The 27,172-nt window shown below is 47.9% G+C and overlaps 1 protein-coding gene across 4 annotated transcripts in view; it reads right to left on the bottom strand.

Moving 5' to 3' along the window:
* The window catches only part of STAG2 (stromal antigen 2), a 126,507-nt gene extending 113,426 nt beyond the window's left edge, over positions 1 to 13,081 (bottom strand). For all 4 annotated transcript variants that reach the window (XM_040442168.1, XM_040442170.1, XM_040442169.1 and 1 more), the window contains exon 1: positions 12,858 to 13,081. The gene's annotated coding sequence lies outside the window, so the exon portion shown is untranslated. The remainder of the gene's footprint in view (positions 1 to 12,857) is intronic.
* Positions 13,082 to 27,172: the final 14,091 nt, after the last annotated feature.

Raw genomic sequence — 27,172 nt, 5'->3', positions numbered from 1 at the left:
GGGGGAGGGGGTGTTGTGAAACGCTGTCAGACATGTCTGTCAGTGGTTTATCTAGGCAAGACCAAAACCACCGGGAAGCTAAAATCCAACTGCCTGATCCTTATCTCCCCGACACCTGCACACAATGAGATGAGTAGCAGCACATGTAATAAAGACATTTGGCAATTCTGTGGCGCAGATGTTTACTGGCATCTGGATCATGAAGATTTCAGCTTTGATGATTATGTCAAGATATATGCAGAGGTCGCACTACATTTTTTCCAGAAGAGTAAAAATATTCCTCCGACCATTTTTGAGGAGTATTTTTACCCGAGAAGGAGTACGAAATTTGCAGTAATTCAAATACATAATATATCTGCCTACACTTGCTCACATCTGCGTTGCAGGCTGTGTTTGGAGCCTCTGTTGCAGATTCTGTCTAAAGACCAGACAAAAAAGCCTTGTATGCAGCACTTTTTTGTCTGGTAAAAAGACAGGCTCATAGTAAGCGGGGTCTGTTCAGCTTCTTCCCTGTCATTTAGGTTGGGTTCACATGACATTTTTGCCATATATGAATTGTATACACAAAAAACCTGTGCCATAGGTTCGCCAACACTGCTATATAGTGCCATCCACAGATCCCCCTCCCCCTAACAGTGCCATCCACAGATCCCCCTAACAGTGCCATCCAAAGATCCCCCTCCCCCTAACAGTGCCATCCAAAGATCCCCCTCCCCCTAACAGTGCCATCCAAAGATCCCCCTCCCCCTAACAGTGCCATCCAAAGATCCCCCTCCCCCTAACAGTGCCATCCAAAGATCCCCCTCCCCCTAACAGTGCCATCCAAAGATCCCCCTCCCCCTAACAGTGCCATCCAAAGATCCCCCTCCCCCTAACAGTGCCATCCAAAGATCCCCCTCCCCCTAACAGTGCCATCCAAAGATCCCCCTCCCCCTAACAGTGCCATCCAAAGATCCCCCTCCCCCTAACAGTGCCATCCAAAGATCCCCCTCCCCCTAACAGTGCCATCCAAAGATCCCCCTCCCCCTAACAGTGCCATCCAAAGATCCCCCTCCCCCTAACAGTGCCATCCAAAGATCCCCCTCCCCCTAACAGTGCCATCCAAAGATCCCCCTCCCCCTAACAGTGCCATCCAAAGATCCCCCTCCCCCTAACAGTGCCATCCAAAGATCCCCCTCCCCCTAACAGTGCCATCCAAAGATCCCCCTCCCCCTAACAGTGCCATCCAAAGATCCCCCTCCCCCTAACAGTGCCATCCAAAGATCCCCCTCCCCCTAACAGTGCCATCCAAAGATCCCCCTCCCCCTAACAGTGCCATCCAAAGATCCCCCTCCCCCTAACAGTGCCATCCAAAGATCCCCCTCCCCCTAACAGTGCCATCCAAAGATCCCCCTCCCCCTAACAGTGCCATCCAAAGATCCCCCTCCCCCTAACAGTGCCATCCAAAGATCCCCCTCCCCCTAACAGTGCCATCCAAAGATCCCCCTCCCCATAACAGTGCCATCCAAAGATCCCCCTCCCCATAACAGTGCCATCCACAGATCCCCCATAACAATGCCATCCACAATATAAACCCCCTTTTTTTTGTCATTTTGGTGTTTTTTCCCCGATTAATCGATGAAATTATCAAATAATCGTTAGCTGCAGCCCTAATATACATCAACAGACACCTCAGACAGTCGCCATACTGTGGCATCTGTCACCATAGAATTCCATTGTAAAAAAAAAAAAAAACTTGCAGGATGGAAAAACATGGTACACTACATACACATCCTGCAGAATCCTCAAAAAAGATATTTTTTTTATTTATTTTACCATGGAACTCCATGGTGATGGATGTCACAGTATGGCACCTGTTGTGTATGTTGATAGTATGACAAAAACCCAGCCTTACGTGCCCAATCCAGCACTTCCGCTATTAAGTGTTGCATGGCAAGACCACTTACTGTTATCTGACATATATATTCTTATTATAGCCAAATTTACCACCCTAACTCCTCCCACAGTTTTTACACTACATAGACAGTAATATACCGAAACGTGTGGATTGTTCCCGATTGGTGTGCTATTACTTTGTGGAACGTTTCGCCGAATGGTTCACGAAATATCTGCGTTTTTGTGGCAAAATTGGTCCCATAGGAATGAATGGCGGAATGTTCAAAACTAGAGTGGGAGCTGAAAAATCAGGACATGATTTCTAAACTGCCACCACTGCCTCATTTTGAAGCCCACCTACACCAATCTTATATCAAAACGTTCAGCTATCCCTGCTCCACTCCAACTAGCATACGGAAAAAAAGCAGGGTAGGTCACCGGCAGCAAGCAAACAGCCTTTGTCCAGCACAATGCAGAGCAGGGCAAGGGGGAGCATCGGAGCTAGAAATACATGGTAAGTGAGTGAAGGGGAGCTTATGTACAGCCTTATGTGCGCACATTTGTATGGAGCGGGCTGCTACGGGAAGCCCGCTCCATACACGGCGGGTGTCGGCTGTATAATACAGCTGGCACCCGGACGCAATGACAGGGAACAGTGATCATCCTGAACCCAGTTTTTTAACCCCTCAGATTCCATAATCGTGAGGTAAGGCAGAGGGATGCGGTTGCAGAATAAGGACGTCATGTCATTTTTAGTGCACAGTGAATGCTGTGATGTCAAAACCCCAAAGACCATTTTCCCATACAAGACATAGTAAATAAAATAAAAAAATCTTCATCTGGCTTATGTGAACGGAAAAATGAAAAAAAGCTATGGCTATTGGAACATAGGGAGGAAAAATAAAAATAGGCCCGGAGGGGTTTTCCGGGAATACTTAAAATGTAACAGATGCCCTCAGCTATTGAACAATTCGTACTTAGGCTACTTTCACATTCGAGTTTTGGCTTTCCGTTTGCTAGATCCGTTCAGGGCTCTCACAAGCGGTCCAAAACGGATCAGTTTTGCCCTAATGCATTCTGAATGGAAAAGGATCCGCTCAGAATGCATCAGTTTGCCTCCGTTCCGCTTTGGAGGCGGACACCAAAAACACTGCTTGCAGCGTTTTGGTGTCAGTCTGACGAAACTGAGCCAAACGGATCCGTCCTGACACACAATGCAAGTCAATAGGGACGGATCCGTTTTCTCTGATACAATAGAAAACGGATCCGTCTCCCATTGACTTTCAATGGAGTTAATGAAAGATCTGTCTTGGCTATGTTACAGATAATACAAACGGATCCATTCATGAAGGATGCATGCGGTTGTATTATTTTAACGGATCAGTTTTTGAAGATCCATGACGGATCCCCCCAAAACGCCCGAATGTGAAAGTAGCCTTACCTGCTCCCTGCTGCTCCAGCGATGTGCACCTTCTAATCCAGAGCACGTTTACTCCCTCTCGGGGATGGTCACCTGCTTCGCTGCAGCCAATCGCTGGCTTCAGCAATAACAGGCCTCTTGTGGACAAGTCACTGCTGAAGCCAGTCAGTGGCTGCAGTGGAGCAGGTGACCACGGCCAGGATATTGTAAATATGCTGTGGACTAGAAGATGCACATGCGGGAGCCAGTGCACATGGCTACTTTCACACTAGCGTTTTTTGTGGGTCCGTAATGGATCTGCAAAAACGCTTCCGTTACAATAATACAACCGCATGCATCCGTCATGAACGGATCCGGTTGTATTATGTCTTCTATAGCCATGACGGATCAGTCTTAAACTGCATTGAAAGTCAATGGGAGACGGATCAGTTTTCTATTGTGCCAGATTGTGTCAGAGAAAACGGATCTGTCCACATTGACTTACATTGTGTGTCAGGACGGATCCGTTTGGCTCTGCTTCATCAGGCGGACAACAAAACGCTGCAGGCAGCTTTTTGGTGTCCGCCTCCAGAGCGGAATGGAGACTGATCGGAGGCAAACTGATTAATTCTGAGTGGATCCTTTTCAATTCAGAATGCATTAGGCCAAAACGGATCGGTTTTGGACCGCTTGTGAGAGCCCTGAACGGATCTCACAAATGAAAAGCCAAAACGCGAGTCTGAAAGTAGCCTTAGAAAACCCCTTAAAGGGGTTCTGCACTTTGTTTAAACTGATGATCTAAAAGTATAATAACAATGCTCCAACAGTGAAATGGTCACAGAAGGAAGACGGTCACATTAAAGCATTGGAAAGATGTGATTAGAGACATTTTCCATCTGACCCCAACTTCTTCACCTTCCTGCCACCTGCTTTCCTTTCCTTGCCTACAGGAACCTTCTTAGTCACAAAATTCAAAAAAATCACCTCGTATAAAACTGTAGACGGCAGATGGCGAGATGGAGGCTACACATGAGAGGAAAGACTGCACAGCAGATTAGTAATATCTTCTTTATTCCTGCAGTCATGTGTTACTCACTGTGTGTCTGGAGAGGAATAACACACGGCTTGTCTGTACTTCCTAACAATGGAGACATACATAGTACATATATCAATATACAGACCAGTAAGTATATTGCTGTGCTGTAAATATATGGGGAAGCAGGCTAGCAGTGATGGATTCAATGGAACATAGGCCCTGTGCTGTTTCTTAACTTTGGCCCCCTTTTCCAACGCAGACCTGCTGCTTCCTGTCTGTACTCAACGTCATCTTTCTGTGCCAGCTATACGAAGACAGTCTGTAAAATACACGTACACTACTCAAAAGTTACTAAAGTTAGGAATATTTAGTTTGTGGGCGAAATTTCAGGATGAAACTAAAATGCAGTCTAACCTTTACAGATGAACTTAATGTGACCTTCTCTAAACTTCTAAATGCACATGTCCAACTGGTCAATGTTTCAGTACTTTTTGCACAACTTGCTGTTCTCTAACAAGGAGCTTAACAGCAAGATTCACAACAGGTGTTTGATCCATGAATCGCATTTCCTGGTTCAATTAGAATTAGTATTTAATCCGTTCTCCTCATCATGCTGTTCACATTTTGACATCATGAGATCAAGACAACACCTAACAATTGACCAACACTACCTCGCCATTGCAAGGCTTCAAGCCGGATGTTCTCAGACGGAAATGGCCACTAAGCTTAGAGCATCTTCAGCAGGTCGCAACAGAGAGACTGGAAGAGTCACAGAAAACTATAGAAGTGGACGCCCTCTGGCCACAACCCACACTGATGACTGCCTTATTGTGAACAATGCCCTGCGGAATCGGATGATGAATGCCACACAAGTCCAGGAACATTTAAGGGAGGTGAGAGGCACCCAAGTGTCACGTCAGACCATTCAAAACCTTTTACATCAGCGTGGTCTGCGTGCTAGACGGCCTGCAAGGGTACCTGACCACACCATCGGGCACAAGCGTCATCATCTCGCATAGGCCAGGGGGCATCTATGCTGGACAAGGGACCAGTGGGCATCAGTGCTGTTCACTGATGAAACTCGATTCACGCTGGGAAGAAATGATGGCCGCCAACGATGTTGGAGACGTCATAGAGAGCGCTGTGCATCAGCCACTGTTGTCACCAGATGAGCCTTTGGTGTTGGTGGTGTTACAGTGTGGGCAGGGGTGTCCAGTCAATACAGAACTGCCCGACACTTTTTAAAATAAATGGTCCAGGGACAAGCCCATACTACATGAATAACATCATTGATCCAGTCATTGTGCCTCAGCATGAACAACACAGGCATCTTCATGGATGACAACGCGCCAGCTCATCCAGGTCGTATCATTAGGGAACGCTGCTGGAGACTAGGATACTTCAAATGGAGTGAATGCACTTTCTCCAGACCTGAATCCCATTGGAAACCTATAGGATCAGCTGAGTCGCTGTGTAGAGGCTTGTAACTCTGAACCGCAGAACCTCAATGAAGAGTAGGATGCCATGCCTCCGCAGACAATAAGTCGACTTGTAACAAGCTGTAATTGATGCTCAAGGCCACATGACAAGTTACATTGACATTGGTGGGATGTACCCATCCCTGGTGTTGGCTTTTGTTTCAATAAATGGTTTGAGATGACGAAATCACCATTGCTGCTTCTACTTAAATGCCTTACATATAATATCACTGTAGCTGCTAGGGCAGAGCTAAAGCCCGTCTCATTATTGCCAGTGACGTCACCGGGCTCACTGCTAGGTGGAGGCCTCTGCCTAGCATTCCTCATGGAAAGCGGAGTACGTCACCGGATCTCCAGAAAAAGCCTTTGCCCTGTGCCATAAAAATCAATGCCAGTCTGTCCTTTATAGGCATCTAAACGCTTCAACTGTTGACCACCACCTTTGGCACATAGGTACACTGGGTGCCTGGGAAGGTTTATATAAAGGTCTCCGCTCTCTAGGACATACCGTTCATGAGATATTTTAAGAAAATGCAAATACGGCATCATCACATGATCCATATTAGCCAATAGATTCTTGCAGGTCCTTCACTCCTATCCTAACTGCCATACACACAGTCATATGACCCTTATTAGCCAATAGAAGACTACTTTCACACTAGAGTTTTTACGGGATCAGTCAGGGTTCAGTAAAAACACTTCCGTTACTGATAATACAACAGTTTGCACCTGTTCTGAACGGATCCGTTTGCATCATCTTCAACATTGCCAAACCAGATCCGTTTTGAACGCCATTGAAAGTCAATGGAGGACGGATCCGTTTCTATTGTGCCAGGTCAGTCTTGCTCCGCATCTCATGACGGAAAGAAAACCGCTGCGGTTTGCTCTCCGGTATGAGAGCGGAACGGAATGCAATTTGGAGCATCCGTTCTGTTCACTTACATTTTGTCCCCATTGACAATGAATGGGGACAAAACAGAAGCGTTTATTTCCAGTATTAAGCCCCTATGACGGATCTCAATACTGGAAAACAAACGCTAGTGTGAAAGTAGCCGAAGTTCGCAGGTCCTTCAGTCTTGACATACACACAGTTTTACAGCAGGTTTCCCAACGACTCAGACATTTAATTTCATTGTTATAGGTCACTGTTAAGGGGGGGGGGGCTGTGGAGGTCACTGTTAGGCCACCTGCAAACGGGTGCGGGTGAATGCTCACAAGGACCCCTCAAATTTCTGTGCGTTTCTGCAGCATATCCACGCCAAAATCCATGATGTCTAGCAGCGATCTCAGGTGTGGATTTGATGTGTTTTTTTCGCAGATCTCACCTTACCATTGAAAAGTGTGAAATCCGCAGCTAAAACCGCCATTTATTGTGAAATCTGCAAGGCAGGTCAATTTCCACACATAACAAATCCATAAAGCGTACACGAGATTGGTATAATCGGATACACTTTGTTGGCACGTACTCCGCTGTGTGTGCGGGTGGCTGTGGAGGTCAAATAAACCGTGTGTAACTGCCAGGGTACAAAGGGCTACTAGAGAATTAATTATATATATATATATATATATATACACACACACACATATACACACGCATTTTACTTGTCATGTATCAATACGAATCCATGTGCTTATCCTGATCCAGCTCCTGTTCTCCACAAAAGACTAACAGACAGATGACAGCCATGTATTACAGCCGTCACTGGACGGTGCACTGCCGAGCGCTCAGCCACACGCCGAGATGGTGGATGACAATAGAGCTCTGCGCTGTGACCTACAATTACATTTCCACACAGCACGCAGATGGCAAACACATTTAGGTTAGGTATTTTGTAAGCTCTTTTACACACGACCAGCCGATAATGCACATCAACCTTCACTTTTTCCATTCATGTGAATGCATTGTACCGATGACGCTTCTCCCCCCTCAGCTAGGAAATATGCAAAGCTTCAGGAGACCAAGCCTGTAAGTGGAAGAGGGACAAACTTGTGACCGCACCCACCCAAGACAGCAGCAAATGGGAAGCAGCAAACAAGCAGACCATCCCTGAAGGCCCGGGCAGTGGGGTGACGCATTAGGCTCCAGCTCTCCCCCTCCCTGTGACAACATCAGTCAGCTGCAAGTAATGTTCAGTGAATGGAGAAAACATTGTCTTCTCTCAGAACCAACATTCAGTTGGCTGCAGATAAACAGCACCAGCGGTGACAAAGGTGCCCTGGCCAGCACATAGAGGCACCCATCCTGCCAACAAGAGGCCAGGCGGATCTGTTTATGGGATGTGGTCTTATTTATTAGGCTATTGATTCATCCCACAACAATAGGATAAGACGGGGAGGCGCCTGAACAGGTAGTAAACCGGAGGCTTGCTCACCATAAGCGTATCAACAAGCCTAGCTGAGGGTACTTTCACACTAGCGTTTTTCTTTTCCGGCATAGAGTTCCGTCACAGGGGCTCTACACCAGAAAAGAACTGATCAGGCATATCCCCGTGCATTCTGAATGGAGAGCAATCCGTTCAGGATGCATCAGGATGTCTTCTTGACTGATCAGGCAAAAGATAAAACCGCAGCATGCTACGGTTTTATCTCCGGCGAAAAAAACGGAAGACTTGCCGGAATTTTTTTGACTGATCAGGCATTTTTAAGACTGATCAGGATCCTGATCGGTCTTACTAATGCCATCAGTTGTCATACATTTTGCCGGATCCGGCAGGCAGTTCTGGCGACAGAACTGCTAGCCGGATCACTCTGCCGCGAGTGTGAAAGTAGCCTGACCAAGGCAATTCTGATTTGTCATTTTTTAACCCAAGCCACGATATTGCAACCAAAAAAAGCCTTTTTTTCTTTTCCCAAGTCTGTAAAGAAAAAGCTGCACTGAATGAACCAGGCCGCGGCCTCCAGCAGAAAGAGGCCAGAAATAAACCAGTAATGAGAAACCAGAAGTCGTCTGAAGCCGATCCTCCCGACACATGTACCATCAATCAGAAAGTGTTCCTCACATAACCCAACCGTGAGAAGATATTAACATATGAATATAACAGTCAGATCAGCAGTGAGGAGCACTGCAGGCGGTGATCTCCTAGCATGTCCTGACAACTGCGCAGCCGCAGGTTAACCCCTCTGTGTGACCACTAAAAGTGACAACCAACCTCCGCATTTTCCATTTGTCCTTAACATCCTAGTGCGGGGAAAATACAGAACAGCAGAGGAAAGCTGCGCTCAGCATATCAGATGTGAGCACAAGGCGGCCACCAACAGGGCGACGGCCTACAACCCATCCAAATATCGCATGCTTCACTTCTGTACCTGCTCTACCTACTCTCTATATTCCTGGCTAAACCACACACAACACCCCAGCGGTCATGTACTCCAGACAAGCTGGGAAAAGTTCTAATCTGTTTCTTGGAAAGCAGAGTCAACCAATATGGCCACCATAACATACCAGCTAGTCAAAGCTTTCTCAGAAACCTAAAAAGGCATAGTTCCCTCCCTATAGCACTCTAAGGGGGCAAATTACTGTACCCTCACAGGCAGTGGAGCAAAACACAAATAATGAATTGTTGGGGATTTCACATAGCTGACTGTTTCCATTTATTTCAATAGAGATGTAATCCGTATAGAAATCCGCAACATAAGGCTACATTCACACAGCCGTGGTGCCGCCATGCCCGTGTTGCGGATTGCAAACCGGGGGTCCGCAAAACACAGGAAGTGTGAACGCTGCATGGTGGTGGGGACCCAATGCCTTCAATGGGTCAACAATCCACAAGATACAGCGAAAGATAGGACAAGTCTTCGGGGTCCGTGCCTCTGCACCACAAAAGATAGGACAAGTCCCATCTCTCATGGAATAATGCGGCGTTCACACAGCCGGTACCCGCAGCATGGTCATGTAATTGTACCCTAATTCACCGAGAAAATACCCATCCTGTTGTGGAAAGTCCTGTGATGTGTGAGAGCACCCTGACTATATAACCACCCATACCTGACATGGGCCTGGAAAAACAGTCAACGTGTGTGCATGGGGGAGGGGAGTCTAAATAAAGACTGCTCCTCAGTACAGGTGATATGGGGGGGGGGGGAATATACGGACTGTTCCTCAGTACAGGTGATATGGGGGGGATATAAGGACTGCTCCTCAGTACAGGTGATATGGGGGAGGGGAATATACGGACTGTTCCTCAGTACAGGTGATATGGGGGGGATATAAGGACTGCTCCTCAGTACAGGTGATATGGGACGGGGAATATACGGACTGTTCCTCAGTACAGGTGATATGGGACGGGGAATATACGGACTGTTCCTCAGTACAGGTGATATGGGACGGGGAATATACGGACTGTTCCTCAGTACAGGTGATATGGGACGGGGAATATACGGACTGTTCCTCAGTACAGGTGATATGGGGGGATATAAGGACTGCTCCTCAGGACAGGTGATATGGGGGGGATATAAGGACTGCTCCTCATTACAGGTGAAATGGGGGGTAGGATATAGGGATGAGCGAATCGACTTCAAACGAAACATCCGAAGTCGATTTGCATAAAACTTTGTTCTAATACTGTACAGAGCAGGAGCTCCGTACAGTATTAGAATGTATTGGCTCTGATGAGCCGAAGTTATTGCTTTGCGAAGTCTCGCGAGACTTCGGGTAATAACTTCATAAATTAATTTGTACTGTAAAAAAAACATTTCCCGAACTCGGGTTCGGTTCCAAGTGGTACCTTGGAACCGAACCCGAGTTCGGGAAATGTTTTTTTTTTTTTTACAGGTGAAATGGGGGGGGGGGGGGGGGGGTCGGGGAGTATGATATAAGGACTAGTGTTGAGCTAACTTGTTTTTTAAGTTCTGCGTCCAAAGTTCGGTTTCGGGTTATCAAAGAACCCCGTTATGGATACCAAATTCCATTATGGTCCGTGGTAGCGGAACCCATAACAGGATTCTTTGATAACCTGACCCCGAACTTTGGACGTAGAACTTAAAAAACACTAACAAGGACTGCTCCTCAGCACAGGTGATATGGGGGGGTAGGATATAAGGACTGCTCCTCAGCACAGGTGATATGGGGGGTAGGATATAAAGACTGCTCCTCAGCACAGGTGATATGGGGGGTAGGATATAAAGACTGCTCCTCAGCACAGGTGATATGGGGGGGTAGGATATAAGGACTGCTCCTCAGCACAGGTGATATGGGGGGTAGGATATAAAGACTGCTCCTCAGCACAGGTGATATGGGGGGGTAGGATATAAGGACTGCTCCTCAGCACAGGTGATATGGGGGGTAGGATACAAGGACTTCTCAGTACAGGTGATATGGGGGTAGGATACAAGGACTGCTCCTCAGTACAGGTGATATGGGGGGTAGGATATAAGGACTGCTCCTCAGCACAGGTGATATGGGGGGGTAAGATACAAGGACTGCACCTCAGTACAGGTGATATGGGGGGTAGGATACAAGGACTTCTCCTAAGTACAGGTGATATGGGGGGTAGGATACAAGGACTTCTCCTAAGTACAGGTGATATGGGGGGTAGGATACAAGGACTTCTCAGTACAGGTGATATGGGGGGGTAAGATACAAGGACTGCTCCTCAGTACAGGTGATATGGGGGGTAGGATACAAGGACTTCTCCTAAGTACAGGTGATATGGGGGGTAGGATACAAGGACTTCTCCTAAGTACAGGTGATATGGGGGGTAGGATACAAGGACTTCTCAGTACAGGTGATATGGGGGGTAGGATACAAGGACTGCTCCTCAGCACAGGTGATATGGGGGTAGGATACAAGGACTGCTCCTCAGTACAGGTGATATGGGGGTAGGATACAAGGACTTCTCAGTACAGGTGATATGGGGGGGTAGGATATAAGGACCGCTCCTCAGCACAGGTGATATGGGGGGTAGGATACAAGGACTGCTCCTCAGTACAGGTGATATGGGGGGGTAGGATACAAGGACTGCTCCTCAGTACAGGTGATATGGGGGTAGGATACAAGGACTTCTCCTGAGTACAGGTGATATGGGGGGGTGGGATACAAGGACTTCTCCTAACTACAGGTGATATGGGGGGGGTGGGATACAAGGACTTCTCCTAACTACAGGTGATATGGGGGGTAGGATACAAGGACTGCTCCTGAGTACAGGTGATATGGGGGTAGGATATAAAGGCTGCTCCTCGGTACAGGTGATATGGGGGGGTAGGATACAAGGACTTCTAACTACAGGTGATATGGGGGGTAGGATACAAGGACTGCTCCTCAGCACAGGTGATATGGGGGGTAGGATACAAGGACTGCTCCTCAGCACAGGTGATATGGGGGGTAGGATATAAAGGCTGCTCCTCAGCACAGGTGATATGGGGGGTAGGATACAAGGACTTCTCAGTACAGGTGATATGGGGGTAGGATACAAGGACTTCTCAGTACAGGTGATATGGGGGTAGGATACAAGGACTGCTCCTCAGTACAGGTGATATGGGGGTAGGATATAAAGGCTGCTCCTCAGCACTCAGGGGAGGATAGGTCACTGTACACACGCTGCCAGCAGGAACTACCCAAGTGAGGAGAACTCCAGCGGGAAGTGGCCGGCGCCGCTCAGGTGATTCTCCGCTGCCATCGCCAGGGACTGGCGCCAAAACGAGGGTCAAACTCCGCACTCCGGGCAGTGTCAGGGGCACAGCTCCCAAGACCGTGCGCGGGGCGGCCGCCTGCAGGCCCAGCGGGGGCTTCTCCTCCTGCCCACAGCATGTGAATAAAGCACGGGCCGCGGCGCCGGCCTCACAATATGGAGGACGAGTGTTTACGTTCCCGGACAGCGGGAAACCGGGCAGAAGCCCAGGAGGAGAAGGCCGCGTCCTCCACACTCCCCCCACCCCCGCTCTCTCCGCCTCCCCCCACCCCCGGCCACCACCAGCCGCCGCTTCCCTGCCAAGGCCCTAACACCATTTCGCTTCCGAACCCCTCCACAAAAGGAGAAGGAAGCGGAGAAAACACCCCCAGCAACTCCGCTCCTCAACAACAAGGCCGCACCGAGAAAACTTCCACACACGTATCCGCCATTTTACAACTTACCTCGTCTCCCACACAGCGCGCCTCCCGGGGGAGGGCCTCGTCCCACCGCCTCCTGTAAATCCCAGCACAAGAGCAGTGCGCGGCTTTTTACACCGAAGACCACCAAAGCAGAAGACCCCAATCCGAAATCCAAGGCTGGAACACAAATATGGAGCGCTTTGGAGACGGCTCACGGTCGGCTCGAGTTGTTCGCTCTTCGGCAGCTCGAAGTCGAATGAGGCGCGCAGGCGCCACCTGGTGGTCACAAGGGAGCGGCCGGCTCTTGCTGGGGCGCAGCGCCACCTTCCGGTCAGACGTGTGTTTTCAGTGATTTAACTCTAAAGCTGCCGGGAGGAGGAAGAAAAGTTTTGGCGACCTCTCCAGTGCTGTGCGGGGATCAATTAAAACGGAAACCAGGAAAATCCTGTCCACACGTGATCTCAGGGATAACAAGCTGAGCTACTTCACACCTTTGGGTCCATTTACTGTTAAAAGTAAAGGAAACCCTAGTACTATACTACTGAAAGTTGGGATAGTGTCATACAACTATTAGAAAACCGTATTTACATGCCAGTGTGTCAGCCGTATGGGCATGAATGCCCAGTGGGTCACCAGAACCAAACTGAGAGCGGCCCAGGAAGCTATGGTCATCTATGTTCAGCAGCACTGGGGGGTTACGGCCAGGTCTTGTCTACTGCAGGCCTTAGGCCTTGTTTAGACAGGCCAGTGCTCAGCTCTACATGTTCTGCTGAACTTACTGATCCACTCTAGTGATACGCGAGGAGATCAGACTTCTCACCCGAGAAGGAGACAACCAGTAATGGAGAGGATATCCACGCTGACCATAGCGTGAGGCACCTGCTTCTCATAGAAACCCATATCCAGGGCGAGGATGTTTCTAAATCCATCATTTCACTAAGGCCTCATCTTGTGCCAGCCTTGCCCGTGCTGCGGACCGGGTACTGACCGTGTGGCCTCTGTCTGCAGACTTGAATGAAGTCTGCAATCCACATCGCAAAAAAGCAGGGCATGCACCCCATAGTGCTTCCGATCCGTTCCTCCGTTCCACACCATATCTCCCGGATTGCAGATCCATTCAAGTGATACAGCGTGCACAGGGTCGGTGCATGTATATTGCAGACCCACTGTTTGCGGGCTGCAGTACTGGCACTGCTGGGCAATGGCCGTGTGCATGATCCAGTATTATCTCGATGTGAACTCCGGTGGGCTGTTCCTCTGCTGTAACAGCCTGCTGGATTTCTTAACACAGAGGTGAACATACCCTTATTCTCCCAAACTAGTTCTCCAACCCCCCCCCCCCCCCCCCCCCCCATACACATGCATGCTTGGCTCAGCTAGTCATGAAAGTCTCCTGGACCAGGAAAGGGGGGAGAAAATGTTGGCAGGCACCTCTAGCAGAGTACATATCAATTTCAGCTACCCGATCCTTATTTCTCCCATCATCTGCTGTTGGGCGAGTCGGGAGGCCCCCATACACATTAGATGGTCGGTAACTCACATGTTCACTAATTCACAGCTCGTCAAATAGCCAATCACTTGTCCTAACAGACAAGCCAATGAACATATCCAATACATATCTGACCAATCAAGAATACAATAATAGTGCCGCCTCGGCTCATGTATGGCTATTTTACTGCTCGCTGATAATTGGCAGCGCCCCGCTCGTCTATGGCTACTGTACTGCTCGCTGATAATAGGTGGCGCCCCTGCTCGTCTATGGCTACTGTACTGCTCGCTGATAATAGGTAGCGCCTCAGCTCGTCTATGGTTACTGTACTGCTCGCTGATAATCGGCGGAGCCTCAGCTCGTCTATGGTTACTGTACTGCTCGCTGATAATCGGCAGAGCCTCAGCTCGTCTATGGCTACTGTACTGCTCCCTGATAATCGGCGGAGCCTCAGCTCCTCTATGGTTACTGTACTGCTCACTGATAATCGGTGGCGCCCCTGCTCGTCTATGGTTACTGTACTGCTCACTGATAATAGGTGGCGCCTCAGCTCGTCTATGGTTACTGTACTGCTCACTGATAATCGGTGGCGCCCCTGCTCGTCTATGATTACTGTACTGCTCGCTGATAATAGGTGGCGCCTCAGCTCGTCTATGGCTACTGTACTGCTCGCTGATAATAGGTGGCGCCTCAGCTCATCTATGGCTACTGTACTGCTCGCTGATAATTGGCGTAGCCTCAGCTCGTCTATGGCTACTGTACTGCTCGCTGATAATCAGCTGCGCCCCTGCTCGTCTATGGGCTACTGTACTGCTCGCTGATAATAGGTGGCGCCTCAGCTCGTCTATGGTTACTGTACTGCTCGCTGATAATAGGTGGCGCCTCAGCTTGTCTATGGTTACTGTACTGCTCGCTAATAATAGGTGGCGCCTCAGCTCGTCTATGGCTACTGTACTGCTCGCTGATAATCGGCGGAGCCTCAGCTCATCTATGGCTACTGTACTGCTTGCTGATAATTGGCGTAGCCTCAGCTCGTCTATGGTTACTGTACTGCTCGCTGATAATTGGCAGCGCCCCTGCTCGTCTATGGCTACTGTACTGCTCGCTGATAATCAGCTGCGCCACTGCTCGTCTATGGTTACTGTACTGTTCACTGATTATTGGCAGCGCCCCGCTCGTCTATGGCTACTGTACTGCTCGCTCATAATCAGCTGCGCCCCTGCTCGTCTATGGTTTCTGTACTGCTCACTGATAATTGGCGGAGCATCAGCTTGTCTATGGCTACTGTACTGCTAGCTGATAATCTGTGGCGCCCCTGCTCGTCTATGGTTACTGTACTGCTGGCTGATACTCAGCTGCGCCCCTGCTCGTCTATGATTACTATACTGCTCGCTGATAATCGGCAGCTGCCCCTGCTCGTCTATGGTTACTGTATTGCTCGTTGATAATCGGCAGCTGCCCCTGCTCGTCTATGGTTACTGTATTGCTCGCTGATAATCGGTGGCGTCCCTGCTCATCTATGGTTACTGTACTGCTCACTGATAATCGGCGGAGCCTCAGCTCGTCTATGGCTACTGTACTGCTCGCTGATAATAGGTGGCGCCTCAGCTCGTCTATGGCTACTGTACTGCTCGCTGATAATAGGTAGCGCCTCAGCTCGTCTATGGTTACTGTACTGCTCGCTGATAATAGGTGGCGCCTCAGCTCGTCTATGGTTACTGTACTGCTCGCTGATAATTGGTGGTGCCCCTGCTCGTCTATGGTTACTGTACTGCTCGCTGATAATAGGTGGCGCCTCAGCTCGTCTATGGTTACTGTACTGCTCGCTGATAATAGGTAGCGCCTCAGCTCGTCTATGGTTACTGTACTGCTCGCTGATAATACCGTAGGTAGAGCCTCAGCTCGTCTATGGTTACTGTACTGCTCGCTGATAATAGGTGGCGCCTCAGCTCGTCTATGGTTACTGTACTGCTCGCTGATAATAGGTGGTGCCCCTGCTGGTCTATGGTTACTGTACTGCTCGCTGATAATTGGTGGCGCCTCAGCTCGTCTCTGGCTACTGTACTGCTCGCTGATAATAGGTGGCGCCTCAGCTCGTCTATGGTTACTGTACTGCTCGCTGATAATAGGTGGCGCCTCAGCTCGTCTATGGTTACTGTACTGCTCGCTGATAATAGGTGGAGCCCCTGCTCGTCTCTGGCTACTGTACTGCTCGCTGATAATAGGTGGCGCCTCAGCTCGTCTATGGTTACTGTACTGCTCGCTGATAATACCGTAGGTAGCGCCTCAGCTCGTCTATGGTTACTGTACTGCTCGCTGATAATAGGTAGCGCCTCAGCTCGTCTATGGTTACTGTACTGCTCGCTGATAATAGGTGGTGCCCCTGCTGGTCTATGGTTACTGTACTGCTCGCTGATAATAGGTGGCGCCTCAGCTCGTCTATGGCTACTGTACTGCTCACTGATAATAGGTGGCGCCTCAGCTCGTCTATGGTTACTGTACTGCTCGCTGATAATAGGTAGCGCCTCAGCTCGTCTATGGTTACTGTACTGCTCGCTGATAATACCGTAGGTAGCGCCTCAGCTCGTCTATGGCTACTGTACTGCTCGCTGATAATAGGTGGCGCCTCAGCTCGTCTATGGTTACTGTACTGCTCGCTGATAATAGGTGGCGCCTCAGCTCGTCTATGGCTACTGTACTGCTCGCTGATAATAGGTAGCGCCTCAGCTCGTCTATGGCTACTGTACTGCTCGCTGATAATAGGTGGCGCCTCAGCTCGTCTATGGCTACTGTACTGCTCGCTGATAATAGGTAGCGCCTCAGCTCGTCTATGGCTACTGTACTGCTCGCTGATAATAGGTAGCGCCTCAGCTCGTCTATGGCTACTGTACTGCTCGCTGATAATAGGTAGCGCCTCAGCTCGTCTATGGCTACTGTACTGCTCGCTGATAATAGGTAGCGCCTCAGCTCGTCTATGGCTACTGTACTGCTCGCTGATAATAGGTAGCGCCTCAGCTCGTCTATGGCTACTGTACTGCTCGCTGATAATAGGTAGCGCCTCAGCTCGTCTATGATTACTGTACTGCTCGCTGAATCTATAGGAACTTTTTTTTCTAACTAAAAAAAAAATCCCAAAAGTCATGTGAATAGACGTCAAACCGTGTCAGCCCTCTCTGACAACCTATACCGGTTATTAGAACTTCAGCAGAGGTTGTCGCCCCCGCGTTCCTGTCATGGCTGTCACCCAGTTTTGCTAGTACTCTGGCTCTCCTCCGGTCAGCAGTCGCTGTGTGTATTCTGTGGGTGACTGGAGCCTTATTGTTCAGGGCCTTGAGTTCTTTTGTCTGAGGGGGGGATACTAGAGATCTCAGCTGGGCGCCTCAGACAGGGGTGTGAGGCACAATATGACACATAAAGAGCAGCCAGCGCCTGTGGTGTAATCACTTCCCCGCCCGGCCCAGCACACAATGCTCTCACAACGCAACCAATGGATTATCAGCCATTATTGTATTAGTCCTTTCACACGAAGGCCCCCCCCCCAAAGGGTTAATAGGAAGCGCTATGTGCTGAGGAAGATGGGGCGGAGGCGGTTTTCCCGCATGCGCAGTGGGTAACCTCTTCCCCGAGGCAGTAACAGCGGCGCGGTTATAAACATGAAGTGGCGGATGACTACACGGTGATGGAGGTCACTCGGCTGCGCTACAAGTGCGCAGTAATTCCTGGTGACACGGGGTCCAGGCCAGAAGCGGCTGTGGTGACGCTGCCGAGCTAATGGCGTCTGTTTTTATTTCGCGGCCACCATGGCGGCGGCTCCCTGTTGCCTACGTGCAGTTCTGAAAAGGGAGGGTCTCTAAACCGGAAGAAGAACGCGAGAGCAGCGGGCGCCTCATCCACAAGTCCCTAAAGCTTTAATAAAGTCTGTTGTATACAAATGTATACACAAAGCAGAGGATTACAGTACACAAGTCACGAGGGCTGGGAAATGGCGCATGTGCATGATACAACATGGCATTTTACTCAAAAAAATATGCGCACAGTAGTAAGCCTCTCCGCTTTCTATGGGCCCAGCATGTGCCTGAGGACATGTTCCACCGTTGTAATCGTTTTCAGTAAGATATTTGGTTGCAAAAACTTGGGAGATTTATCAAAACTGGTGTAAAGTAGAACTGGCTTAGTGGCTGATCGCAACCAATCAGATTCCACCTTTCATTTTTCAGAGCTCCTTTGGAAAATGAAAGGTAGAATCTGATTGGTTGCTATGGGCACCTAAGCCAGTTCTACTCTTCACCAGTTTTGATAAATTCCTCCCCCATGTCTTTACTTTGGTAAATTCTCTGTCAGCTATACAGTATAGGACACCGTGACACAAGACTAAGGTTACATTCACACCACTGTAGTGTTTTGCGGATCCGTAGGTTGCGGACGCACATGGCCGCCTTCTATCATAGAAAATGCCAATTCTTGCGGACAAGAATAGGACATGCTCTATATTTTTTGCAGGGCTGCGAAACGGAACTACGCACGTGGACAGCACGCGTCCGCATCTTTTGCGGCCCCATTAAAGTGAATGGGTCTGCATCCAAGCCGCAAAAACTGCGGCTTGGATGCCGACCGAAACAATGGTCGTGTGCATGAGGCCTTATATGATGTCGATCCTCCTCAGCAGAATGTAGTGCAGAAAATGAACTTATTTACAGTACAAGCAAGGTGGATGAAACTGTAGAAAAACTGAAGGTTAAAGGGCTTCTGTCACCCCCAAAACACATTTTTCATTTTTGGGCTTGTTAAAATCCTTATTGGATGACTATTCCCTCTATAGGGCTCTTACCTTGGTCTGTGGCTTTGTTTCATAAAAAATCGATCTTTTAAAATATGCAAATGACTTCACTACCAGCAAGTAGGGCGTCTACTTGCTGGTAGCCGCGGCAAGAAACCGCCCCCTCCTCCTGTTGATTGACAGGCCAGCGAGCGCTCTCCTCCTCCGGCTGGCCCTGTCAATCAACAGGAGGAGGGGGCGGTTTCTTGCCGCGGCTACCAGCAAGTAGACGCCCTACTTGCTGGTAGTGAAGTCATTTGCATATTTTAAAAGATCGATTTTTAATGAAACAAAGCCACAGACCAAGGTAAGAGCCCTATAGAGGGAATAGTCATCCAATAAGGATTTTAACAAGCCCAAAAATGAAAAATGTGTTTTGGGGGTGACAGAAGCCCTTTAAACCGACTTTGGTTTTCAGCAATGTAAAGGTATACTTTCTAACATCCCAGATCCAGCGGAACAGTCCAGGATTTTGGTGGAGGTCCTGGGAAGGCTAAGTTAGCCCCACTTTTAACTGTATGTGCGTCCTAAGGATACAAATACAGTTTAATGGAGAGGTGAAGCTCGTCCCCTGCGTGGGAGCACTAGGGGTACATAATTACTGCATGGGAGCACTAGGGGTACATAATTACTGCGTGGGAGCACTAAGGGTACATAATTACTGCATGGGAGCACTAAGGGTACATATTTACTGCATGGGAGCACTAAGGGTACATAATTACTGCGTGGGAGCACTAGGGGTACATAATTACTGCGTGGGGGCACTAAGGGTACATAATTACTGCGTGGGAGCACTAAGGGTACATAATTACTGCGTGGGAGCACTAAGGATACATAATTACTGCGTGGAGGCACTAAGGGTACATAATTACTGTGTGGGAGCACTAAGGGTACATAATTACTGTGTGGGGGCACTAAAGGTACGTAATTACTGTTTGGGAGCACTAAGGGTACATAATTACTGCGTGGGAGCACTAAGGGTACATAATTACTTTGTGGGGGCACTAAGGGTACATAATTACTGCGTGGGAGCACTAAGGGTACATAATTACTGTGTGGGGGCACTAAGGGTACATAATTACTGCGTGGGGGCACTAAGGGTACATAATTACTGCGTGGGGGCACTAAGGGTACATAATTACTGCGTGGGAGCACTAAGGGTACATAATTACTGCGTGGAGGCACTAAGGGTACATAATTACTGCGTGGGGGCACTAAGGGTACATAATTACTGCGTGGGAGCACTAAGGGTACATAATTACTGCGTGGGAGCACTAAGGATACATAATTACTGCGTGGGAGCACTAGGGGTACATAATTACTGCGTGGGAGCACTAAGGATACATAATTACTGCGTGGGAGCACTAAGGGTACATAATTACTGTGTGGAGGCACTAAGGGTACATAATTACTGCGTGGAGACACTAAGGATACATAATTACTGCGTGGGAGCACTAAGGGTACATAATTACTACGTGGGAGCACTAAGGATACATAATTACTGCGTGGGAGCACTAAGGATACATAATTACTGCGTGGGAGCACTAAGGATACATAATTACTGCGTGGGAGCACTAGGGGTACATAATTACTGCGTGGGAGCACTAAGGATACATAATTACTGCGTGGGAGCACTAAGGATACATAATTACTGCGTGGGAGCACTAAGGATACATAATTACTGCGTGGGGGCACTAAGGGTACATAATTACTGCGTGGGAGCACTAAGGGTACATAATTACTGCGTGGAGGCACTAAGGGTACATAATTACTGTGTGGGGGCACTAAGGGTACATAATTACTGCGTGGGAGCACTAAGGGTACATAATTACTGCGTGGGAGCACTAAGGGTACATAATTACTGCGTGGGAGCACTAAGGATACATAATTACTGCGTGGGAGCACTAAGGGTACATAATTACTGCGTGGAGACACTAAGGGTACATAATTACTGCGTGGGAGCACTAAGGATACATAATTACTGCGTGGGAGCACTAAGGATACATAATTACTGCGTGGGAGCACTAAGGGTACATAATTACTGCGTGGGAGCACTAAGGATACATAATTACTGCGTGGGAGCACTAAGGGTACATAATTACTGCGTGGAGACACTAAGGGTACATAATTACTGCGTGGGAGCACTAAGGCCCCTTTCACACAGGCGAGTTTTCCGCACGGGTGCAATGCGTGAGTTGAACGCATTTCACCTGCACTGAATCCGGACCTATTCATTTCTATGGGGCTGTGCACATGAGCGGTGATTTTCACGCATCACTTGTGCGTTGCGTGAAAATCGCAGCAAGCTCTATTTTGTGCGTTTTTTCATGCAACGCAGGCCCCATAGAAGTGAATGGGGCTGCGTGAAAATCGCAAGCATCCGCAAGCAAGTGCGGATGCAGTGCGATTTTCACGCACGGTTGCTAGGAGACCATCGGGATGGAGACCCGATCATTATTATTTTCCCTTATAACATGTTTTTTTTTGTATGAAGATGCTGCGGTGCTTCGTGAGCGCCGCAGTCTCTTCCCAGGCCATATGACATCTGCAGACTAAAATTAAATACCCCAAATTGGCTACTAAACTGAAAAATTTGGTCGCCAAATTTAAAATGCATATAATTATTATAAAAAAGACTTGGAGGAGAATACAGCACCACATACCTCTTACATCCAGGGACATCTCCTGTCATGTAGACCTTCTCTTTCCTCTTCTCCTCCGTTAGACAGCCATGACAAATTCTTTCAGCCGCATCTTGTCTCCACAGAGTTTATAACACAGACACGTTAGATTTCTCAGTTTTTCTATCAACCTCCCCATCCTAGTGTCCCCACAGTGTGATCCTGCTGCCACTCCCAATACTGTGCCCGTGGTGCTCCCTAATGTCCCAGGTAAGGGTGTAGCGATAGGGGGTGCAGAGGTAGCAGTCGCTACCGGGCCCAGGAGCCTGAAGGGGCCCATAGACCCTTGTGCCACATAAGAAGACACTGGCATTATAGAAAGCGCATGCTGGTCAAGTTACCCCTCTGGCTGGAGGGAAGGGGTTAGGCAAAGAATTTGGTATGGTGGGGGTGAGGTTTTTGCCTAAGGCAGCACAAAGGCTATGTGCTTCCCTGACTACAAAGCACTGAGGGAAGGGGGGGCCCAAGCTGAACTCTAGCACCAGGCCCATGAGCCCATAGCTACGCCCCTGGACTAAACTGCTGAAAAAATAGTGCCCCTAATAGACATAATTGGGGTCATTTATCAAACTGGTGTAAAGTAGAACTAGATTTCCAAAAGAGCTGTCAAATATGAAAGGTAGAATCTGATTGGCTGCTATGGGGAACTAAGCCAGTTCTACTTTACACCAGTTTGATAAATTACCCCAAATGTCCCTATAGTGTCCACAGCAGCTATAATGTGCCCTAGAGTGCCCCAAGTAATAACATCCTATATTGTGCACCAGGCAATAATCCCTGTATAGTGTCCCTAAAAATAACAGAATTGCCCCTACAGTGCCTCCCCAATAGCAACGCCCCCACACAGTCATATCCCCCACACTGCCCCCACATAGTAATCACCTCATAGTAATTTGCCCCCACACAGTAATTTCCCCCAAACTGCCCCCATATAGTTGTTTGCCCCACACAGTAATTTCCGCCACACTGCCCCCACACTGCTCCACAAAGTAGTGTACCCCAGACTTCCCCCCACACAATAGTTTACCCCACACTGCTCCACAAAGTAGTGTACCCCAGACTGCAGCTTTCTTTTTTATGTAAGCACCATCCAGGCTTTAGGTTGATTGTACCTTGTGACAACCTCACGTGACACATGAATGTGATATTTGACAAAGACTACTGCGTGGGTTGAAATGCAACAGTTTACATCATGTTTTTGCCCCACATTTATTGTATACACATGATGTGTACGTTACACAGATGCCATACAGTGGCATCTGTCACCATACAGTGGCATCCGTCAGCATAGAGTTCCATACCTTAAAGGGGTTATCCAAAGTGTAAAACATGCCCCCACATGCCTAGGCTCATCAAATAGGTCATACTCACCCCACTCCCCAGCACCCGCATCTCCCTGTCGCACTGATCAAAACAACCGGCGACGGGGGGAGCAGCCAATAGCAGGCTGTGACGGGGATGGGCCTCCCTAGCATCGCGGGGAGATGCAGCTGCGGCCGTGCAGGGAGCAGGAGCTATGCAGGGGAGCGGGGTAAGTATAATCTATTTGAGGGGCCCAGGCATGTGGGGGCATGTTTTACACTTTGGATAACACCTTTAAGGTATACATTTTTTGATAGAATCTGCAGTATGGAACAGCGCGGTGTACTACGCATTTGCATCCTTTTGTTCCCAATGTACAGTCATGGCCAAAAGTTTTGAGAATTACATAAATATTGGAAAAGTTGCTGCTTAAGTTTTTATAATAGCAATTTGCATATACTCCAGAATGTTATGAAGAGTGATCAGATGAATTGCATAGTCCTTCTTTGCCATGAAAATTAACTTAATCCCAAAAAAACCTTTCCACTGCATTTCATTGCTGTCATTAAAGGACCTGCTGAGATCATTTCAGTAATCGTCTTGTTAACTCAGGTGAGAATGTTGACGAGCACAAGGCTGGAGATCATTATGTCAGGCTGATTGGGTTAAAATGGCAGACTTGACATGTTAAAAGGAGGGTGATGCTTGAAATCATTGTTCTTCCATTGTTAACCATGGTGACCTGCAAAGAAAAGCGTGCAGCCATCATTGCGTTGCATAAAAATGGCTTCACAGGCAAGGATATTGTGGCTACTAAGATTGCGCCTCAATCAACAATTTATAGGATCATCAAGAACTTTTAAGGAAAGAGGTTCAATTCTTGTTAAGAAGGCTTCAGGGCGTCCAAGAAAGTCCAGCAAGCGCCAGGATCGTCTCCTAAAAAGGATTCAGCTGCGGGATCGGAGTGCCACCAGTGCAGAGCTTGCTCAGGAATGGCAGCAGGCAGGTGTGAGCGCATCTGCACGCACAGTGAGGCGAAGAGTTTTGGAAGATGGCCTGGTGTCAAGAAGGGCAGCAAAGAAGCCACTTCTCTCCAAAAAAAACATCAGGGACAGATTGATCTTCTGCAGAAAGTATGGTGAATGGACTGCTGAGGACTGGGGCAAAGTCATATTCTCCGATGAAGCCTCTTTTCGATTGGGGCATCTGGAAAAAGGCTTATCCGGAGAAGAAAAGGTGAGCGCTACCATCAGTCCTGTGTCATGCCAACAGTAAAGCATCCTGAGACCATTCATGTGTGGGGTTGCTTCTCATCCAAGGGAGTGGGCTCACTCACAATTTTGCCCAAAAACACAGCCATGAATAAAGAATGGTACCAAAACACCCTCCAACAGCAACTTCTTCCAACAATCCAACAACAGTTTGGTGAAGAACAATGCATTTTCCAGCACGATGGAGCACCGTGCCATAAGGCAAAAGTGATAACTAAGTGGCTCGGGACCAAAACGTTGACATTTTGGGTCCATGGCCTGGAAACTCCCCAGATCTTAATCCCATTGAGAACTTGTGGTCAATCCTCAAGAGGCGGTGGACAAACAAAACCCATTAATTCTGACAAACTCCAAGAAGTGATTATGAAAGAATGGGTTGCTATCAGTCAGGAATTGGCCCAGAAGTTGATAGAGAGCATGCCCAGTCGAATTGCAGAGGTCCTGAAAAAGAAGGGCCAACACTGCAAATACTGACTCTTTGCATAAATGTCATGTAATTGTCGATAAAAGCCTTTGAAACGTATGAAGTGCGTGTAATTATATTTCACTACATCACAGAAACAACTGAAACAAAGATCTAAAAGCCGTTTAGCAGCAAACGTTGTGAAAACTAATATTTGTGTCATTCTCAAAACTTTTGGCCACGACTGTATATGTTAAATGTGGAACAAAAAAACATGATGTGAACAACCCCTAAGGTCTCATGCACATGAATGTATTTTCCTTTCGTGTCCGTTCCATTTTTTTTTTTTTGCAGACCGTATGCGGAACCATTCATTTCAATATGTCTGCAAAAAATAAAATAAAACGGAAGTTACCCCATATGAATTCCGTTTCCGTAAGTCCATTCTGCAAAATAGAACAGTACATCCTTGTCAGTACAAGGATGTATTTTTTGTGGATCCGTGTTTTGCGGACCGCAAAATACATGCGGTTGTGTGCATGAGCCCAAATAGTGTTAAAAGAGTTAATAAACAGGTAGATTTTTTTTTTTACGCCTGAAACTGGATTTTCAGATTTTCATGGGATATTGAGGTTCTGTGTTTTTCGAGTGTGCTGTAGACAACCTACTGCTTCACATACAAAAAATAGGTCTTGAGGTAGTACTGGATGAGCCTGCCAGTTGAACGAGAATCGATAATGTTAAAGGGGTTGTCTTCTCTGAGAAATTGGTGACATATTGCTAGGGTATGCCACCAATGTCATATAGATGCAGGTCCCACCTCTGGGACCCACTCCTATCTCCAGAAGAGGCCTCTGAAAGTGAAGTGAGAGTGCAGCATGTGCAGCATGCTTTCCATGAATTTCTATGGGAGTAGTGAAAAAAACCGAGCGAACATGCTCTGCTATTTTCAGAAGTCCCATTGAACTGAACAGCGTAAGCACGGCCACCTCTCCATTCACTTCTATGAGACTGCCGGAGATAACCGAGTCGGCATTCAGCTATTTTCAGCAGTCCCAAAGATCTGAATAGAGGGCAGCTACACCTGCAGGGCTGTACTGGAGATAGGTGCGGGTCCCAGAGATGGCACCAGCACCTATCTGATTTGGTGGCTAACGATATGCCACCAATGTCTCAGATGAGACAACCCCTTTAAGGTGCTTTCACTGTAGCATGACTTTATTACTGTTTTTCTGTTCTAGGAGCAGAACAAGGGAAAAAAAGGAAGTGCCAATCCCGGCCCATAACTGAAACTCACTTGCAGGGCTATTTTTACTGTGGTAAATTACCACAGCAGCTAGATGTTACACTGCTGTAAGGGGGCTTTCCCACATAGGTTTGTGCTGGAGTTTTTCTGCACTTTTGCGGTTTTTTTTGGTGCATTTTGTTTTTCAGTAAAACACCAGCTCCAGATGTTAGCTGAAGGTCTATTGGAAATGCGAAAAGCAGGACACACAAACATGTTTTTGCTACCGGTGTTTTTGTTAATTAGGTGGCATATAATGGGGGAGATTTATTGTCCCCCTACAGCTAGTTCCACATATGGGGAACAGCCTGCTGGAGCTCTCTCTGGTTCCATCCGTCAACGCCGACACTAGAGAGCATCAGCAGGCCTCGTATGTGAAACAAGCCTTAATTAGTTTAATGGTGAAAAAAGTTGCAAACTTTTCCCTATAGTGTGCAAGTACGTCCACCACTGATGTATGGCAGGGTGGTCTGTAACCATGGAAACTAGCAGTGTATAATGTGATGGAAAAATGAATCCAGCCAGCAAAGGAAGCAATATGGATAATAATACATTAATAAGTGGTTTGTATTAACTATTAACTTTTTCTACATAATAAATGCCATGCTGAAGTAACACAACCCCTTATTGTCACACAGCCGGTCAAAAACCGTACTTGTGACTATTTTTACGCCAAAACTCCCAAATTACCCCCATTGGGCCAGATTTATTATTTACATTTGCCACTGCATGTTTGCGACTTTTTAAATACCACTTGCACAAACATTTGGTGTATCTCCCCTTGCCTCTCCACTTTTCTGAGGGGGCGTGAAGAGAGAGGAGGCGGCCCTGCCATGTTTATCATCTTTTCTGATATAAAAGGTTGCCACACCAGGGCCTGCTGTAGATATCAGTATGGGTGCACGGGCTGCCGGATGCTATATCTAGTTATCATAGACTGTACGCCGCCAGTCTATGATAAATCTGGCCCTTTGTTTGCAAAGCGGCAAAAAACGCAGGTGTCCTTAAAAAAAAAAAAGGACAAGCGGTTATTTTGGGGGGTTTTAGTGTGATTTTCTGCATTTCTGATTATTTTTTGAAGGGGTTATCCATGTTCTCAAGCAGCCCCCC

The sequence above is a fragment of the Bufo bufo genome, chromosome 8 (assembly GCF_905171765.1).
Source record: "Bufo bufo chromosome 8, aBufBuf1.1, whole genome shotgun sequence".
Classification (NCBI taxonomy): domain Eukaryota; kingdom Metazoa; phylum Chordata; class Amphibia; order Anura; family Bufonidae; genus Bufo; species Bufo bufo.
This window is presented reverse-complemented; position numbering and strand designations above follow the sequence as displayed.